Raw genomic sequence first — 20,563 nt, 5'->3', positions numbered from 1 at the left:
GGACTCTAAAGAGATAAGTATGTTGTATGGTTTGTAAGTATGCTGATATAGCAGTAAGATTAATTTTAATAGAAGAAAAAGCAAAATTTGCTTTTTGTAGATGAAGCAGGTAGCATACAATATCTTGTATTGATGCTTTAGGTAGGTCTATATTTTTAGGCTGACAGTTGTAAACGAAACGTTTTCCACTTGTTAGCAAAGTATTGCTTAGTTGTAGGTTTGTGTGTTTGTTTTAGAACTTCCATACATTCTAATTGAAGGTGTAAGTACCCAAATTCTGTGACTTCAGGAGCCAAATCGCTAAGTTGAGAACACTGGGATTGGGGTGCCTGATTTGACCTATGTTCTGTGTTAACCAATCTGGTCTGTTTGGAAGTTTGCGATGAGGTACTACTGACAGATCTAGGAGTGTTGTACACCAATGTTGTTGTGCCCACATGGGGGCTCTGAGAATCATGGTGAGAGAGGTGTGATGCAGTTTGTTGACCAGAAATGAAATTAACAGGAGAGGGGGGAAAAGCGTAAGCAAATATCCCTGACCAGTTGATCCATAGAGCATTGCCCTTGGACAGAGGGTGTGGGTGTCTGAATGCAAAGTTTTGGCATTTTGCGTTTTTGCTTGTTGTGAATAGGTCTATGTCTGGTGTGCCCCACATTTGAAGCACCTGAGAGAGAATTTCCCATTTGTGTATCTGTTGCTGCGTCCTGCTTAGTAGGTCCACTAGCGGATTGTGTATCTCTGGGATGTACTCCGCTAGCAAGTAAAAGTGATTGTGAACTGACCATTTCCATATTGTTTGGGCTAGGAGGGACAGTTGAGATGAATGTGTTCCTCCTTATTTCTTCAGATAATATACTGTTGCCATATTGTCTGTTTTTATCAGGATTGTTTTGTGCTTGAGAAGGGGTTGAAAAGCTTTTAGGGCCAGGAACACTGCTAACAATTCTAAATCATCTTTGTGATAAGTTAACTGTATTGAATTCCATTCCCCTTGTACGGTAAAGTTGTTGAGGTGAGCTCCCCAACCTATCATTGATGCATCTGTTGTTATTGTGGCCTGAGGCACAGGGTCCTGAAAAGACCTCCCCTTTATTAAATTGTTGTGATTCCACCATTGAAGATATCTGTGTGTTTGGCGGTCTAACAACACTAGATCCTGCAACTGACCCTGTGCTTGAGACCATTGTTGTGAGAGGCACTGTTGTAGTGTTCTCATGTTTAATCTTGCATGTGGTACTATTGCTATGCAGGATGCAAACATTCCAAATAGTTTCATAATAAACCTTACAGTGCAATGTTGATTTGGCTGTATCTGTGATATGAAATTTTGAAAATCTTGTATCCTTTGTGCATTTGGATAGGCTAATGCTTTCTGGGTATTGAGAATAGCACCAAAGTAAGGTTGAACCTGTGCTTGTTGAAGATGAGATTTATGGTAATTGATTGTGAACCCTAATGTGTGTAGGGTTTCTATTGTGCATTGAGTGTGTTGCTGACATTGTATAATATTGCTTGATTTTATTAGCCAGTCGTCTAGATAAGGAAAGACATGTATGTGTTGTCTTCTTAGGTAAGCTGCTACTACCGCTAAACATTTTGTGAAAACCCTTGGAGCTGTTATGCCGAATGGAAGAACTTTGAATTGTTAGTGGTTTCCCGCTATTACAAACCTTAGGTATTTTCGATGATCTGGATGTATGGGGATATGAAAATATGCATCTTTGGGATCCATTGCAGTCGTGTAATCTTGTTTTTGCAGTAGTGTAATGACGTTCTACGGTTTTATCATGTGAAAGTGTTGTGACAGGATATATAGATTTAGTGGTCTGAGATCCAGAATGGGGCTGAGAGTGCCATGCTTTTTGGGAATGAGGGAGTATAGTGAATATACTACCCCGTTCCGTGTTGAGATTTTGGAACCAATTCTATTGCTTCCTTTAGTAGTAGCGATGGTACCTCTTGTTGTAACAGAACGTTGTGCTCTGGAGACAACCTGTGATAACGAGGGGGAATGCTTGGAGGAGTAGAAATTAGTTCTAGGCAGTAACTATTGCAGATAATGGTAAATACCCATTGGTCTGTGGTGTGGTGATATTTTGCCATTGGGAATGGCATTGCTGCAGTCTGCCCCCCACAGATGTGTGTAGTTGCGGTATACTGAGGAAGTCACTGTTTTGATGGGGTGGTGACACTCTTTGAGGCTTGAAATTTGCCTCTGAAGTGTTGACCTCTATAAGAGCCTCTAAATGCTCCTCTTTGGTGTTGCTGTTGACCCTGTTTAGGTTTTGAGGTGGACGCGTCTGCAGATTGGGGCTTGAAACCTCCTCTAAATTGTTGTTTACTAAAGGAGCCTCTATAAAGTGTAGTGTATAGAGCTCCCATAGCCTTTGCAGTGTCAGAGTCTTTCCTTAGCTTTTCAATTTTTGTGTCAACATCAGGACCAAATATTATATATATATTTTTTTTTTTTTTTTTTTTTTTTAAATCAAATGGCATATTGAGAACTGCGTGTTGGATTTCTGGTTTTAAACCAGAAGATCCTAACCATGCATGCCCACGTATGGTTATGGCAGTATTTATACTTCTAGCTGCTGTATCAGCAGCATCAAGAGCAGATCTTATCTGGTTGTTGCTATTTGCCTGACCTTCAACAATTTGTTGAGCCCTTTTTTGATGTTCTTTTGGCAGGTGTTGTAAGAATTCCTGCGTTTCGTGACAGTGTGCCCTGTCATATCTCGCTAGTAGGGCTTGTGAATTGGCAATGCGCCATTGGTTAGCTGTCTGTCTAGCTACCCTCTTACCAGCAGCATCAAGCTTCCTGCTTCCTTTGTCAGGGGGAGGGGTATCCTCTGAAGATTGGCTATTGGCCCTTTTCGTAGCAGCGCTGATGACAACAGAGTCTGGTGGTACCTGTTGCGTGATGTAAGCTGGGTCTGTTGGTGCAGGCTTGTATTTTTTGTCTATTCATGCTGTTAAAATTCTAGCCTTAACAGGTTCTTTAAATAAGTAGTCTGCATGTCTGAGCATGCCAGGCAACATTGGCAAGCACCGTTATTGTGAGTGGGTGGAGGACAATGTATTGAAAAGAAAATCCTCCTCCAAAGGCTCAGGATGCATTTGTACCCCATAGTATGCAGCTGCTCTTGAAATTACCTGTGTATATGCTGTGGTATCCTCTGGTGGCAAAGGTTTGGAAGGATAGAGGTCTGGGTCATTTAGTGCTATGGGATCAGGATCATACAAATCCCAGTGGTCAACTGTATTACCATGCGAATATGTATGAGAGTTCGTTGGTGAAGGCAACTGTGGTGGGGTAGGAGGTGGTGGTGGTGAGAAAGAAAGTTGCGGCGAATGTGGTGGAGAAATTTGCAAAGGTAATGGTTTCTCCTTCCTTTTAAAGATTTTTGCTGGTGGTGGAGCAGTATCAAGATTTTCTTCAAACACCAACTTTCTTTTGGTTTGTGGAGGAGGTGAAGCAATGACCCTCCCAGTCTCTTTTTGGATATGTATACTTATTTGTTTGGCGTCAATGATTTCAGGTACAGGCTGAATATCTGATTCTTCTGAAATACATTCTGATGTTGTAGGCAATTTAGAGGATTGATCATGGAATGTCTGAGCTGTGCTTTAATCTGCTTGAAAGTCGTCGTTCCTCTGTATAAACAGATTTTTTCGGCTCCAAAGTGGACAACTTTTTCGGTCCCGAATGTACAGCCTGTTTCGGCTCTGAAGCTGGATGTAGAACTTTCGACTCCGAAGAGTGTGGACGTCTGCTCGGCTGTGGAGCTTTTAATAGATTTACTTGACTCCGGCATCGACACTGATGTGGCCTCTTTCGGCGCTGAACCTGAAGGTCGGTCACAGACTATTTTCTTTTGGGTGGAACCATGGCTCTCTGGGAGTGGTGCACCCAAGGCCTTAATAGGTCTCTTGGAAGTGGGTGTAGGGGCAGTTGTACTCACATGCTGAGCCGCAGTGATCAGTAGGCTGTCTTCATTAGAGTCTGCTTCAGAGTTGGTGTCCTGGATCGAAACGGTCTGTGCCTGTTTTTCTACAGTGTTGGTGTACTCTGTATGCTTCAACGCCATTTCAAGTCTCCTCACTCTCCGGTCACGCAGTGCCTTTATCGACCGGAACGACTGTCAAGCATCACAGTCTTAGAGAGAAAGAGATTAGATACCACGTGTTGATCTGTATACAGGAATTTTGCGTGGCATCAAGGACAAAATCTGAATGGAGTCCAATCCATCAAGCTCCGGTGTAGTAGGCCAGAGTCGGACTCGCGTGTGCCCAAAAGGGCATTTTCTGTTTTCCGACTTTACTATCGGCTCGATTACAGATGGAAACGCGATCGAAACAATACCGGTGAAATATAGTTATTATAGAGTTTCCAAATTGAAAGTCTCGGAGCGAGAGGAAACACGTCTGAACCAGACAGCAGAAAGAAAACAATCAAAGGAGTCTATGCCCATGCGCACTATTACCGAAAGGAGGAGTCATTCGATCCTGTGACTTGAAAAGGACTTCTTCTAAGAAAAACTACTTGTAACACTCCGAGCCCAACACTAGACGGCGGACCTATGCATAGCATGGGTATCTGCAGCTACATATGCCACTGAACATATATATAAAAAATATATACAACCAGAGGGATGAGGAGGAGGAGGGTAAACAACCGGAAGGGTGATGGACTGCCTTAAATGAAAAGGAGTCACTACTTTTGGCAGGAAAGCCGCCCTAGTTCTCAAAACCACCTTGTTAGCATGGAGAGTGGTAAGTATTCATGGAGAGTGGGAGTATTCATTAGGTGAGGAATCCACAGGTAGTTGTATCCATCAGAATGGAAACATATTAGACACACCCTTAAGACATGTTAGAACTATAGGGGAATTAGAGAGTTGGTCAAGTAAGCAAATAAATGGAAACAGTGAATAAAGATAACCACTCACTATCACAACTGCACAACCTTGTTGTGCCAAAGAGCAAACTGCAAAATATTGGACAAATGGGCCTGTAAAGGATCAACATGTTTGTTTTCACGTATTTTGACAAACATTTTTTCATTTCTGAAATATCACATTAAATCACACCATAATCTAAAACGTTAATATTCATTTTGAAACACAAATGTGTTTATTAATTAAAAAAAATTTTATTGCTTGGACAGCATAGACAGTTTTGGTGGAGTGTCATCTGGCCAATAAAATAATATCCACCACTTCAGGAGGGAGAGAAAAGGAATTCAGGTTGACCTGTTCAAACTTCAAGCATGTAGGTACGGGCTCTGGAGGTTGGGTGTAGAACCTGCCCCTGCAAATGAGAGAGGAGGTCTGCCTTGTGAGGGAGATGGAGCAGAGGGCATAGTGACAGCAGGAGGAGGTCTGTGTACCACATCCTTCTTGGATAATCCAGGGCTATTAATATGACTTCAGCCCGGTCTTGGCGAATCTTCCTCAGACCCTGAGGAATCAAGGGTATGGGGGAAACCTAGAAAGCAACTGACTGGTCCAGTCTAACTGAAATGCGTCCCCCAACACTCCCTGCATCAGATACTAGAGGCTGTGGAACGACGGGCAGTGTGCGTTCTCACAAGTGGCAAACAAGTCCATTTGAGACATCCCCCATTACTGGAAGACATGAAGAACCACCTCCGGATGTTGTAGGAAAGGAACCAGGAGCAGCCTTCGAAGAACAAGAAGCCTGCACCACCAGGCTTTCAGGTGACAGATGCTGACTCAGAAACTGCAAGTCACCTGGCGCAGCTCCACTGCTCCTGGAAATGGCTTTTGAAACAGCAAGAGTAATCACAGGATTCCGCCACAGATCCATGAGTGGCTCCGACAAAGCCTCATTTAAAGGCAACAGGGATTGAGATGCAGCAGAGGATGAGTAAAGAACCTGAGACAGAATGTTCTATTTCAACTCCGTTGTGGGCAGCTGCCTTCCTGATTAGTCCATGATATAAAGTAACCTCCGAAGGAGGAATACCCCCAGGGGATAACAGCTCCTAGTCAGGAGAAGTGTCTAGCCCACTCAATACCTTCAAAGTCATGAGAAGGCAGACTGATGTCTCCTTCCTCAAGGTCTTGCTGCTCTTCTAAATACTGCTGCTCCTCCAAGAGCCTCAAGGCTTCCCTCCTAGACATCAATCTGGACTCCAGCCGCGGAATTGATAGTGAGTGCACAGACGTCGAGAATGCCTGTTGTGGCGCTAGTGAAGGCAGAACCGGGATCCTACTCCATGCAGAAGAATGACTCGTCGCCAGACAAGATTTATCTGACGTTGGTATGGGCACCGGTGGAGCAGTCATCTCCAAAGGTGATGTGTCTCTCAGCACTGTGGACAGAAAAGGCATGAGTGGATCCTGCCTATACAGCTCTAGAAAGCCTTCAAGGTTAGAGGCCAAAAGACTTGTGAGGCCAGCAGTCGCACCAGAAGGGGCCATTGCTCTGTTGAATATGCTAAACATAGCATTTAAAAAAATCACATGGGCCCGCCTCAGGAGTGGTAAAGGTCTGATATTCCTGTGGAGGCTGGGCCTGATTTGACTCCTGCTCTTCAAGCTCCTGGTCCTGTGGAGTAACAAGAGAGAACTGCACTGCAGGACTTGTGGGCAACGCTGAGCTCAACCAAACATGACACCAGTGACATCTCAGGCGACTTTGGCTTTGGAGGAGATAGGGTAGGACTCGCCTCACAGGTCGAACAACGCCGACACTTGGAAGCTGGCAACAAAGACCGAGAGCTAGCATCTTAAAATGAGCGACACAGAGCTGTGGCGACTGCACTTTTTGTGCAACCTCAAAGACTTGTGGGTGGACAACTCCCTTTGCGGCCTGGATAGACCACCCCCCTTCTTCTTAAGACTTTGCTAGGAACAGTTTTGACTCTCTTTCCTTTAGTGCCTTCGGGTTCATACTCTGACAAGAAGAGCATCTGTCCACGTCGTGGTCAGAACTCAGGGACCAGAGGGAATTTTCGTGTGGGTCAGTTACTGACATGTGACCTCCACACTCTCTACAAGGCTTAAAGCCCAACTTCTTCAGCTGAGACTTTGTCGCAGGAAGAAAACTCGACAAAGAAGCTCCCTCGACACAGTGTAACCACCTGGAAAGGTAGAAAAACCTTTAGCTTCAAAGGCGCAGAAAGGAAACTGACATCAGAACGCCGGCGAGGACTTCTTAAGGCTCAGATGACGTCAGACGTTGGACCTTCATGGCCTGGAGGATGCCACCTTCTTCCTCGAATGGCCCTGGGCTCCTTGAGTTCCATTCTATGAACAGGCACAATTGGTGGACGGTGACAAGGAGTTTCTGCTGTTTTTGTTCTGTTGCTTCTCACAACGTTTTCTCTCTTTTGCTTAGGGGTGGGGTAGGCTGGATTAAGGCGTGACCAGCCATTGTAGTGCAGATAGATGCGAAATTGCTGTAGCAATGACCATATTTTCCTAAGGAGATGTTCCAACATGATCGGGGCTAAGACCGTTTGACAAGGAAGAAGATTCCAGAGATTGAGCTTAAACAGCTTTGGGGGCTTGGAGACTTGCTGCCTCTGCTAGAATTGTCGGTTGCCCAGAACCAGTCCTAACCCCTTTTACCTCAGTCAAAATGATGTTGAGAAAGGCTGGGACTGATGACAAATGGTCGATGATTGAGGAGCAGAAGCAAACAGCCTGTGCCAAATGGAAGTAAAATGGACAAGGAGTATACATTTGTTTCAATTGTCAAGCTTGTTTTCAATCCCAGCAGTTAAACAGGTAGGGTGTTAAAGAGATCTACATAAAGGAACAACTTGTCAGAACGGTAACTGAGGGAGGATAATGTGGGCTCAAAAGTGTGAGGCCAGAAGGAACACACTGTGGCCGGGGGAGGGCGCTGCCGGTGAACCACGACTACGAGGTTCATCTGAAAAGGACAAAGATAACTTGGAAGTGATTGATCATTTGATTTCGTGCAAATCATCTTAGGCTGGAGGTGGCCCGTGCTGTCAGGCTTGGAAGATTTCAGTGGGTAAAATAAGAATGCTTTCCACTGAAGCCTTGTTCCACTGAGCAGCTGGAGGAATGAAGGGGTATTTTATGCTTGATTCCAAGATTGGGTTCAGCCAATGTTGTGCTGCTAGGTGTACATGGACCCCTTACTTGAGGGCCTTGAGAGGCTAAGCGAGTTGTCCTTGCAGGTCGTTCGCCTGGATGCTGGAGGCTAGGACTGCCTCAGAGTAAAGGAGAGGTGGTAAAAATGGGATGGTGGTAGTGACATCAGACAAAGCCTGTGGTATAAGGCTTGTGGTGAAGCATGTAGGATGGACCACTGGAACAGATGAAGTAGTTGAGTTCTTATGGCAGGACTTGGTCTTCATCGATGTTATCGCCATTGCCACTCTCGCACTGAGACGGTGGGCTGTGTGGACAGTTGCATAAACAATGGTACTTGCTGGCCCAGCCTCAGCCGGCACTGGGTGTTTATGGACGAGACCCCCTCTTGTAATGTATGTGGTGTCAACATTCAAGGATTTTATGACGAGAATGTTGAGAAGAGTGGCGGGGTGTGAGCCCGTTTGACCTGGCATTTAGGGGCTAACTGGGGCAGGGTTAAGTGTGGGATTTAAGGCCAGGGCCATAGGTCCAAGCGCAAGGTCGGGGATGGGGATTCCCCAGACAGGACTGAGTCCAACAAACGAACGGCCTTATTCTTCCTGGGCTTCAGGGCCGTAGGTAAGGCTCTCCTTGTCCTGCCAAACCTGGTCTCAACCTGGGAAGACTGTAGATGAGCAGCAGTTTTGTGGTCTGGGCACACTAGAAGTGGCCACTCCACAGTGTACCTCACAGACTTAGTTGCAGGGAAGACCGCACAGGACGGAGGGAGCTCACCCAGACCACAAGCTGCACCAGAGGTTAGCCAAGATGCTTCCATGACTGCGGGGCTCTACCTACATTGTAATACCACCTACGGTCATACGCACCTCATAGCGGTCAGACTCACTGACCGGTGGAGGCAGGTCTTGACAAGATGTGTTTGACAAGTGGCAGGCTGCCAGGCTGGTTAACAAGCAGAAAACTGCTTGCTAGGCTGGCAGCTTACTGACTTTAAGTGCCTCAATCCTTGTGTGCTTGAAGCCCTAGGGAGGCGTATGGTACAGCTCACCCTTGGCTGTAAACCTTCCATCTTCCTTCCTGCAGCCTCCTATCACAGCTCTCAACTGCCCCCTGCCTCACCGCTTGCCATGACCACTCCTCAAACCCTCGTTCCTCAGCTCCTGGCCAACATGGCCCAGGACTACAGACGGAAGGCATAGAATGGCCACTGGAGGGACCTGCGGGCAGCTGAGGGTGAAACTGACAGATAGCAATAGCGGCTACTCTGGTAGGGCGGCGTTAAGTATCTATGTTCACTGCAAAGCTCCTTCTCCACCTTGCTTGTTCATTAATCATGGCATACAGGAACAAGCATTGATAAAGACAGTAGTTCTTACCTTCTGGGCCTTTTGGCATTGCCAATTATTTTAGCCATACTGCACAGCCTTCTTGATGTAGTGCAGCACAGCTAAAGAAAACACAAAAAATAAAAACAGCGCTATGACCATGGATGCACATGCCTACAAAAGTTTTTAATCTAACAACCTGGATCAGTAAATATAAAAAGTGGGAGAGCATTTTTTTTTAAATCACTCGTGGTAGAAAGCAACATATAGGACCAAGGTGGGAGGAGAAGAAATGGGAGCAAGAGCTGGAGAAAAAGCATGCAGGTGACAGAGCAACATGTGTGGACAAAGAAAGAAGAACACAAGAGATAACACCCCCGTGCTTTATCCAAAAGAAAATAGTAGGGCTTGAAAAGGAAGAAGTTGAAGGAGACAAGTAAGCCGTCCATGTTCTGGGAAAGAAAGTCCACACAAGGTCACAAACGAAAAACAAGCAAATGAGCATTACAGTAAAAGGCAACCACTGGAAAGCAATGAATAGGCTCAAAGCCCACTGTTAGCAGAAAATAGGTATTTTTGAAAACAGATAGCTTACAATGTCTGGTAGGTAAACTGTTAATTTTTTTTACACTTTTTGTGGATTAAGATCATGTTTAAAAAAAGATTCAATAAAAAAAGTATATGTTTACAATTGATGTACTCTGTAAATGAGACATGAGTAGTTGCAAAACAATACTGATACAGCATGACCATGTTTTTTTTAATACCAAAAACAACTGACAAGAGGTAACCCAAAAAGTATAATAGTTCTTTTGCCAAGCTCTTCCTTGCAGATAAAACAAAGCAGACGCCAAATGATGAATCAGTAAAAGCATTAACGGAAAGGGAACGCTGTCATGATATGGAAACAGTGAGTATATAAAGTAGGTGATGCTACCATGCTTTGAAGTGGTGGAGTATGCTAGCTGGAACACCACATCACTGCAGATATGACAAGAATTTTTAGGTATAGGTCTGGCTTGACAGTACAGCCGTTACCACACCTTGTGAGCAACAGAAAGAACTTTAAGCAGCACTACCGAGAGGTGGGGGGGTGGGGGGAAGGCTGCACCCAAATGTTAGCTTTCTTGATTACAGATTTTGGTTAGCCATAAGCTGTGTGCTTACGCTGAATGAGTGCACATGCTACACTTCCGACCTTGTGGTAAAGATTTTGCTCAACACAGAATGATTGGGTTTGTTATGGTGACTTGATCAAAGCTATAGGTCTAATCTGTTTATTATGAACATTTATGACCTATGTAGTAAACTGGCATATTTATATGAAAATTGTATGTTGAAACAAACAGACCTTCAAGGGCGGATCGTCATTACATTGTTTTCCAAAATACTAGCCTACAGATTATAACACAGTCTCTCAAACTGCCCTATAAAAGTCAACAATTTGGTGTTAGTAATTTCCTTTGACAAATCCAAGTTAAAAGATTTGCACTTTGATAATCATTGTAATGACCTCCTCGTCGGAGCTACATGGAATCTTTGATTATTGAATTAATCAAGGATTTTGAGGTCAGTTACTTCCTTTGGAATAAGTGGTCTTCTGCAAGATTTGTACACTGATAAGCCTTGCCAGATCATTTGAGGAAGGCCTGACAGGTGTAGCTGACTATCAGACCTTTGAAACAAAAAAACATCAGATGGAGGTTCTTGGGTTTCAGGCTTATCTGGTCTGTTAGAATTGCATTCACATACTGCGTCTTAGCATGTCAAAATACTGCATGAGACAATGGGTTAGCCAACTTCTGTCATTGGCTTTTTTGCCGTATGTCCAATAACAATTTGTCCGATTAAAATTTTTGTCTGCCTGAAAACAAGTGCACGTCAGCACATGGATTTGGTAATTGCTTCTTCTGATTTCTATTTTTTCTTTATAGGTCCTCCTTCATTTCTTTCCTTTTTTCTTTAAAAAGAGCATCCTGCAACTCTCCTGACAGTCTAATTAGGACTCGCACTTGCCACTTGTTTCATAGGTGGAGCCAGTGCTTCTAAACTGGGTGACTATCTTAGAATTCTATTGCTCATTGTGCATCACTGTGTTAGAAGAAATATTATGTCCACTCTCAATCAGAACAACAGTGATGGCCACCCAGTTCAGCTGTTTACTAAGCAGCCATATTGGAAAAGAAATGTGCCAACTTCATACATATATGAAAAATCTTTCATATACAAAAATTATATATGTGTGTGTGTGTATATATATATATATATATATATATATACATATACACACATATATACATATATACACACACACACACACACAATTTGATAAACATTCCTCTATAATACAAACAAATACAATCAATACTACTCTTGGTATGACCAGACAGGCAACAGGGAGACGGGTGGAACTGTGAGGAATTCACAGGCAGCTACAGTATCCACCAGAAAAAGCGTTACCTTAGTTCAGTAACTTTTTCTTCTAATAGATTACTCTACCTGTGGATTCCTCACTTTATGAACAGAATCCCAAAGCAGTCCTGCACTAGGAAGTGGGTGCCTGACTGGTCAAACCACAAGTCCTGTAAAACAGAATGGGCAAAATGACCATTCCTCTTCACTTCAGAGTCTAAACAATAATGTTTTGCGAAAGTGTGGAGGGAAGCCCAAGTTGCTGCTTTACAAATATCAGCAACAGGCACACCTCTGGCTAGAGCAGAAGTGGCAGACTTAGCTCTAGTGGAATGAGCCCTAATGCTCTTCGGAGGATAATTCTTTCCCAGCGAGAAACAAATGTTTATGCAAAGAATGACCCACCTTGATAGAGTCCTCTTGTGGATGGCTTTGCCCCTCATTTTGCCGACGTAGCCAATGAAGAGCTGATCATTGAATCTGACGTCCTTAGTCCTTTCTATGTAGATGCAGAGGGCCCGGTTCGGATCAAGGCAATGCAGCCTTTCCTCCTCCTTCAATGTATACGGAGGAGGGTAAAAGGACGGAAGGGTTACAGATTGTCCTATATGGAAGAGAGTGACTATCTTAGGCAGGAAAGCCGCTCTGGTTCTCAACACCACCGTATTAGCATGGAAGGTAGTATAAGGGGTTTTACACTAAGAGCCTGAAGCTCACTAACACACCTAGCCAACGTGACAGCTAACAGAAAAGCTGTCTTAAAAGCTAGGAGCCTTACCAGGCAACAATGCACTGGTTCAAATGGTAAACCCATCAAAAAAGTTAAAACTAAATTCAAATCCCACTCAGGCATTATGAATGGAGTGGGAAGAAATGAATTAGTTAAACCTTTAAGGAATCTAAGAACTATAGCAGACTTATATAAAGAGGGTTGATCAGGTGAACAAATAAAAGCTGACAGTTCTGATAAATAACCTTTTACTGTTGCAACTGCGCTATCTTGTTGTGCTAAGGAAAGAGTAAACTGTAACACATTGGGCAGATGGGCCCTTAAAGGGTCAATGTGTCTCTCCCAACACCAATTAATACATTTTGCCCATCTGCCAGCATAGACTGTCTTGGTGGAGTGTCGCCTGCCCGATAAAATTACATCCACCACTTCTGGAGGGAGAGAAAAGAAACTAAGATGGCCCTGTTAAATCTCCAGGCATGTAGGTGTAGGCTCTGGGGGTGGGGGTGTAGAACCTGCCCCTGCAACTGCGAGAGGGGGTCTGCCCTTTGAGGGAGATGGAGGAAATGGCACAGCGAGAGTTGAAGGTCTGTGTACCACACCGTTCTTGGCCAATCCAGGGCTATTAATGTGATTTGGGATCGGTCTTGATTCCTCGAGTTCTGAGGAAGAATTGTCAAGGGTACGGGAAGCTGCAGAACAACAGGCAGTGCACGCTCTTGTAAGTGGCAAACAGGTCTATCTGAGGCATTCCACACAACTGGAAGATGTGAAGAACTACCTCCGGATGGAGACGTCTCTCGCGATCGGCCGAAAAGTGCCAGCTGGGACAGTCCGCACGTACATATAGAATGCCGGCCAAATGGTTTGCTACTACGCAAACCCGATGGGCCTGAGCCCAGGACCACAGAAGCAGAGCCGCTCTGCAAGGACGGTATGACCCTACTCCTCCGTTTGTTGATGTATCACACTGCGGTAGTGTTGTCAGTCAAGACTTGCACCGACTAACCGCAAATGGATGTGAGGCAGGACTTGAGAGCCAGACAGATCACCCTCAACCTCAATAGATTTATATAAAACAGAAGCATCCGTTATGACTGTCAATGGAGGTGCAAGACAAAACGGCTTCCCTCAAGACAGGTTGTCGTCCAAACTTCACCATCACAGATCCACTGCAGGGTCCGTGGCGATCGCTATGGACTCCTCAAGGTCCCCTTTGTGTTGAAACCACTGCTTGCAGAGGCACCACTAGAGATACCTCATGTGCAAACGTGTGTGAGTGACCAACAGAACGCAGGTAGTGAACAGACCAAGCAGGAGTAGGGCCTTTAGGACTGGAACAGATGCTCCATTTTGAAACACTGGAATCATAGCCTGAATGTCCTGAATCCTCTGCGGAGGAGGGTAGGCCTGATTTAATGTGTCCAGTACTGACCCTAAGAACAGGAGGCACTGAGAGGGCTCCAGGTAAGATTTGGGCTTGTTCAAGGAAAAGCCCAAGGTGAACAACAACTGGGTTGGCAACTGAACATGGTGCAGCACCAACTCTTGGGGCTTGACTTTGATCAGCCAATCGTTCAGGTAAGGGAATACAGATATTCCCTTTCTTCTGAGATGCGCTGCAACACTGCCATCACCTTTGTGAAGACTCGGGGTGCAGAAGTAAGACCAAATGGAAGGACCGCAAACTGGTAGTGTTGCAACCCTGTCGTGAACCAGAGATACTTCCTGTGCAACCTCATAGTAGCAATGTGAAAATAAGCATCCTGCAAGTCGATGGACAACATCCAGTCTTCTTTGTGCAGCGCAAGAAGCACCTGTGCTAGCGTCAGCATTTTGAATTTCTTCTGTTTGACGAACCAAATCAAAATCCTCAGATCCAGAATGGGCCTCTGCTAGACCGGACACCCTTAGAGTGGTCATCCCCCAACTTTTTGCCTACCTCCCTCCACTATTTTTGCTGGTTTTAGGACCCTGCGTACATTACTACTGCTAATCAGTGCTAAAGTGCATATGCTCTCCCCCTAAAAACATGGTAACATGGGCTTATACCCAATTGGCATATTAAATGTACTTGGCAGTCCCTAGCAAAGCGCACTACATGTGCCCAGAGCCTGTAAATTGAATGCACTAGTGGGTCGGCAGCACTGATTGTGCCACCCACATAAGCAGCCCCTTAACCATGTCTCAGGCCTGCCATTGTAAGGCCTGTGTGCAGTTCACTGCCACTTCGACTTGGCATTTAAAACAACTGGTTGCCAAGCTTTAAACTACCCCTTTTCTACATACAAGTCACCCCTGAGGTAGGCCCTACTTAACCTATAGTGCATGGTGCTATGTAGGTAAAAGGATGGACATACATTGGTGTGTTTTATTTGTCCTGGCAGTGTAAAACTCCTAAATTCGTTTTCCACTACTGTATGGCCTGCTCCTTTCATAGGCTAGCATTAGAGCTAACCTCACATACTGTTTGAGTGGTAGATTACGATCAGAAAGTGGTAAACAGGTCATGTTTAGTATGGTCAGAATGGTAATAGAAAATCCTGCTTATTGGCGAGGTTGGATTTTATATTACTATTTTAGAAATGCCACTTTTGGAAAGTGAGCCTTTCTCTGCACTTAAAATCCACATGTGCCTTACAGCCCATCTCCAATCCACGTCTGGGTTGGGCTGGTTGACCGCTCCCTTGAGCATTTCACCCAGACAACCACAAACACAGGATACTCAGTCACACCTGCACTCATCTGCATACTGAATGGGTCTTCCTGGGCTGGAAGGGTGGAGGGGTCTGACAACTACATTTCAAAGGCTAGCAGCCTGTCCTCACACAAAGGAGTGCCAAACCCCGCTACTCGGACCCTAGCAGACAGACCTGTACTGAAAGGGGACCTTGTGCACTTCTAAGCCACTCTTTGAAGTCTCCCCCCACTTCAAAGGCACATTTGGTTATATAAACCAGGTCCCTGACCCCACCAAATCAGACACTTCCTGGGACAGACACTCTGAACCAGATCTTGAAACCTGTCAAGAGGAGTTGCCTGGCTGCCCAAAGGACTCACCAGGACTGCTTTGCTATGAAAGACTGCTGCCTTGCTGGCCTCTGACAGCTGAGAAGTGCTCTCCAAGGGCTTGGATTGAGCTTGACTCCTGTTCCTAAAGTCTCAGGGCCAAAAAGACGGCTTCTCTTCAAGAAAACTCCTTATGCAGTGAAAATCGACGCACAGCCTGGCAGAAACAACGCACAGCCTGCCCAGCTGTGAGAAAATCACCGCATCACAGAACCGGAAGGACACAGCCCGGCTCCCCAAGTGGAGATCGATGCAGCACCTGCGTTGCGACTGGAACTTCGACGCACAGCCATACCGGATCCATGCACAGCCAAGCAGGAATGACACAGCCTGACTTCCTGAGTGAAGAATCGACGCAGCGCCTGCCGTGCAAAAGAAACTGATGCATCACCATGCCGGATCAACGCAGCGCCTGTGACTTCATCCCGCATGCCCAGGATTCCCAGGCATCGTCCCTCGGCATCAAAAGATCCTGCATAGCAGTGAGGATCCATCAAGGCCTTGATAGTCATTGGAAGGCACAGGTACTTCTCCTTCCTCCAGTTGTTGCTGTTCCTCCAAATACTGCTGCTCCTCAAGCAGTCTTAAGGGTTTCCTTCTTGATTTCAGCCTGGATTTCAGGCGCAGCGTCAATAAAGAGTTTTCCAGTCTCAACGACGCCCATGTAGGCAAAGGTAAAGCCGGAGGTGGCACTTGATCCATGCTCCGCACACAGGTAGATTGAGCTGACGTAGGTCAAAGTTCATCCGACGTGGGTACCGGTGCTGTCATCTCGGACAAAGGTGGTGTCGTTTTCGGTGCTGATCCGGTCCATTTGTATGGAGTTGATGGTAGAAAAGACATGAATGGAGCCTGCCTGTATGGCGCCAGCATCTCTAGTGTAAAAGCTATAGGAACCGAAGGGCCAGCAGGCGCACCAGAGGGGATCACTGCTTTATGAAAATGCAAAACATAGTTAGGGACATAGGCGGATCCGCTCCCGTCGTGAAGGCAGGATACTCTTGTTCCTTTTGTGGAAGTTGGGCTTGATCCGACGCCTGATCCTTCAACTCTTGACCTTGCACAGATACAGGTGAAAATTGAGACACTTGACTTGAAGCTGACACCATAATCTCCACCAAAGACGGCGCCGGAGACGCCTTAGGTGACTTCAGTTGGGGAGATAGAGTTGGAGTCACTTCTCAAGTCATGCAGCGCCATGATCTCAAAGTCAGAGATACCAACCAAGGCCTGTCATCTCGGGGCGAACGGCGTTATGATCAATGACTACGTCCCTTCTTGTGGAATCTCAACGATGTGTGCGGCGAAGTGTCCTCCCCTGTCCTGGATCTAAGAAGTCCTCTTTTTCTTGGATTTTGATAGAAAGAGCTTCACCTTTTTCAGAGCTTTAGGATTCATGCTCTGACAGAACGAGCAACCCACAATACTGTGATCAGAGCTTAAGCACCAAAGATAGTTCTCATGCGAATCAGTCACCGAGATGTGACCCTCGCACTCGCTACAAGGTATGAAGCCGGATTTCCTCTGCAGAGATATGGTAGCGTTGTAATAAACTCCCTCAAAACAGTTGAGAAAAAACAGAGAGGTAGAAAACCGTTACCATTGAGGGCACGGAAAAAAGGGAACTGATGTCAGCATGCCAGAGAGGACTTCTTATGGCTTTGATGACGTCAGATGGAGTCGTGTGCGGAGCCGTGCTATTACGACGTCCCCGTAGACGTGGAGAGCTATGAAGAAAAAATGTCCTTCAAATGCTGGCGCATTGGGAGAATTCATAATGTGAGGAATCCACAGATAGTTGTATCCATCAGAATTCTGATGTAGGGCCTGAGTTTATGCAGAGACCCAACATGTGCCTAATCAGCGATAACTCCAGAGCTTCAGTAAAAATAAGGCAAAAGGGTAATTGAACAACATACAGGGAGCCTGCTCAAGGATGCCACAGCCACCAGGAACGTACATAACAGGGAACGTGCTCCCAAATGCCTGACCCGCTTTAAATACACCAGAAACTGTAAAGATAGTCATGCAACCACATACAGGGACACTGCTCAAAGAATGCACAACTGCTAGGTCCGTGCAACAGATGTAACGCACTCCTTGTAACTCCTCTTTGTTGGCTTTAGAAGTGTGCGCTAGACCACTGCTAACCAATGCTAACGTGCTCGTCCTCTCTCCCCTAAATCATGGCAACATTGTCTTAACCCCAACTGGTAGATTTAATTTACTCTTAAGTCTCTAGTAAAGTACACTACATGTGCCAAGAGCGTGTAAATTAAATACTACTGGTGGGCCTGAAGCTCTGATTGTGACACCAACTTAAGTAGTCCTCTAGCCAAGTCTCAGGCCTGCCATAGCAGAGCCTGTGTGCAGTTTCACACTGCAATCTTGACCTGGAAAATAACCCTTTTGGCAGGGCCAAACCTGCCCCTTTTATACATATTGGTAATATAGCCACATACAAAGGAAGATTAGGTGGGACTGATGGGCCATCAACAACCTGAAGGGCCCTCTGGGGCAGGATGGGAGGAGCTCACACTTACAACTGGACAGGCAGTGTCCGTCTCCCCCCCCCCCCCCCTACACACACACACAGAGCTGCATACCCCATGCAGCGAGTCTCGAGCCAGGGCAGGAAAAGAGGACCTCTGTGCACTTCAAAGATCTCTCTTTGAAGTCTTCCCCCTCCCCCTCCCCACTCCAACGGGACAAATGGCTATAAGTACAGGGCCTCTGACACCACCAAATCAGTACACTTCTGAACCTTTGGTTACTCTGCCGGGAAGTAGGATTGCTGAGCTGCTAGGAGAAGTGCCACTCTGATAAGCTGCAGCCCTGCTGGATTCCGGCTTTGCTGATCTGCTGCCCTCTTGCCTTAGAGTGAGAAGGACTGTACCTACACCTCTTACAACACAAAATCTAGAGTGGCTCCAAGGGCCAGCTGACTAATGTCAGGAACACAAGACTTCAACTCACATTGCTACACCACCTGGAATATGCTTGTTGCAAGTCTTGCCCTGTCAAGTGGTGCCAACCCAGCCCTGGGCCCTTGGAAGAGGGTATAAAGTGTTGCTTCAACCAGAACATACGCATCCTCATCAGAACCAGCACATACTCGTTGTGCAGAACGAACACTCCGCATTGCCTTCGGAACTAGTGCATCACCTGTGGAATCAATGTATCCCTCACTGCGGCAGCAGCAGTTTCACATCACATTCTCAACAAGCATGACATTCCGATCTGACGCACAGCCACAGTTGCGAAGAGAAAATCAACACATCCCGTCCAAGGTGTGGCTCGACACAGACATCACTTCACTTCGGCTGTACCTCGCACCTTTGTCAACGGCAATGCATCAGAACAAGGAACTTTTGTTTAGCAGGCCCAACTGACTGCCTGTACCCTGCCCATGCTCCATCATGATCTGCCTAAACGTTTGACTTTGCCCCAGTCCAGCTCAACTAGAGGTCTCAGTTAAGCGCTTATTGCTTTTAAGGGCTATTTTACTTTCATTCTTTAAGAATTCATATCTCCATTTCAACTTATTGGAAGTGGGGTTTTTTGTCTTGTTTTATTTATTACATTAACCTCTATTTTCTTTAACTGGTGTGGACTATATTTGTGTGATGTTTTCACTGATTTATTGTATGAAGTGCTGCGCAAATACTTAACACATTGCCTGTCAAGTTAAGCTTGAGTGGTCTGCGTCAAGCTACCGGAGTGCGAGCGCAGGTTAACCTAAAGTGCGTTTGTGACTTACCCTGACTAGGACTGTGGTTCCGGCCTGAAAAGGGTGCATGCCTCAGATAACCAAAACCCCAATTTCTAACAAGAGACTAGTACCCAACAGCAATTTCCACTGTAGATAAGCTGACTGAACCTCTAAAGCAGAGTTTGCAGATTTAGGAGCCATCCTGAGAAAATGTACTTAGAAAAAAAAAAAAAAACAATTCGACTTAAAAGGTGGTGCCTGTTGGTTCCCTGCCTGATGCCTCCTGCCTCCCCACCTGAGCTAGGGAATACTTGTATGGATACTTTCATTTTTACTTTTCTCAAAAAGGTAGAAACTGAATTAACTTTCCTGTAATGGCAGCAGCAGATTTCTAAGTTGTGGCTTGTCAATAAGAGCTTTGGGCTCTATAAGGGGGTGTAAGGAAATGCCTTCCTTGGCATGGTTATCCCCTGACTTTTTCCCTTTTGTCGATGCCAGTTATGATTGAAAGTGTGCTGGGACTTACTAACCAGGCCCGAGCACCAGCGTTCTTTCCCTGAATTGTACCTTTGTTCCCACAATTGGCACAGCCCTGGCACCCAGATAAGTCCCTTGTAAATGGTACCCTTCGTACCAAGGGCCCTGTTTCCAGGGAAGGTCTCTAAGGGTTGCAGCATGTCTTATGCCATCATGGGGACCCCTCACACAGCACATGCACACTGCATCCCGCCTTGTGTGCTGGTGAAGACAAAATGACTAAGTCGACATGGCACTCCCCTCAGAGTGCCATGCCCACCTCTCACTGCCTGTGGCATAGGTAAGGCACCCCTCTAGCAGGCCTTACAGCCCTAAGGCAGGGTGCATTATCCCACAGGTGAGGGCATAAGTGCATGAGCACTATGCCCCTACAGTGTCTAAGCAAAACCTTAGGCATTGTAAGTGAAGGTAGCCATAAGGAGTATATGGTCTGGGAGTTTGTCAAACAAGACCTCCACAGTTCCATAATGGCAACACTGAAATCTGGGAAGTTTGGTATCCAAATTCTCAGCACAATAAATGCACACTGATGCCAGTGTGGGAGTTATTGTAAATTACACCCAGAGGGCATCTTAGAGATGCCCCCTGAATACCAGTCCGGCTCCTAGTGCTAGGCGGACCAGTTTCTGCCAGCCTGCCACAACCAGACGAATTTCTGGCCACATGAGGTGAGTGCCTTTG

At 45.8% G+C, this 20,563-nt stretch overlaps 1 protein-coding gene across 1 annotated transcript in view; it reads right to left on the bottom strand.

The window, feature by feature from the left end:
- Nucleotides 1-20,563, bottom strand: part of PDE3B (phosphodiesterase 3B) — a 1,361,488-nt gene that overhangs the window by 1,153,748 nt on the left and 187,177 nt on the right. The window lies entirely within an intron of this gene.

Source organism: Pleurodeles waltl, chromosome 3_1 (assembly GCF_031143425.1).
Source record: "Pleurodeles waltl isolate 20211129_DDA chromosome 3_1, aPleWal1.hap1.20221129, whole genome shotgun sequence".
Classification (NCBI taxonomy): Eukaryota; Metazoa; Chordata; class Amphibia; order Caudata; family Salamandridae; genus Pleurodeles; species Pleurodeles waltl.
This window is presented reverse-complemented; position numbering and strand designations above follow the sequence as displayed.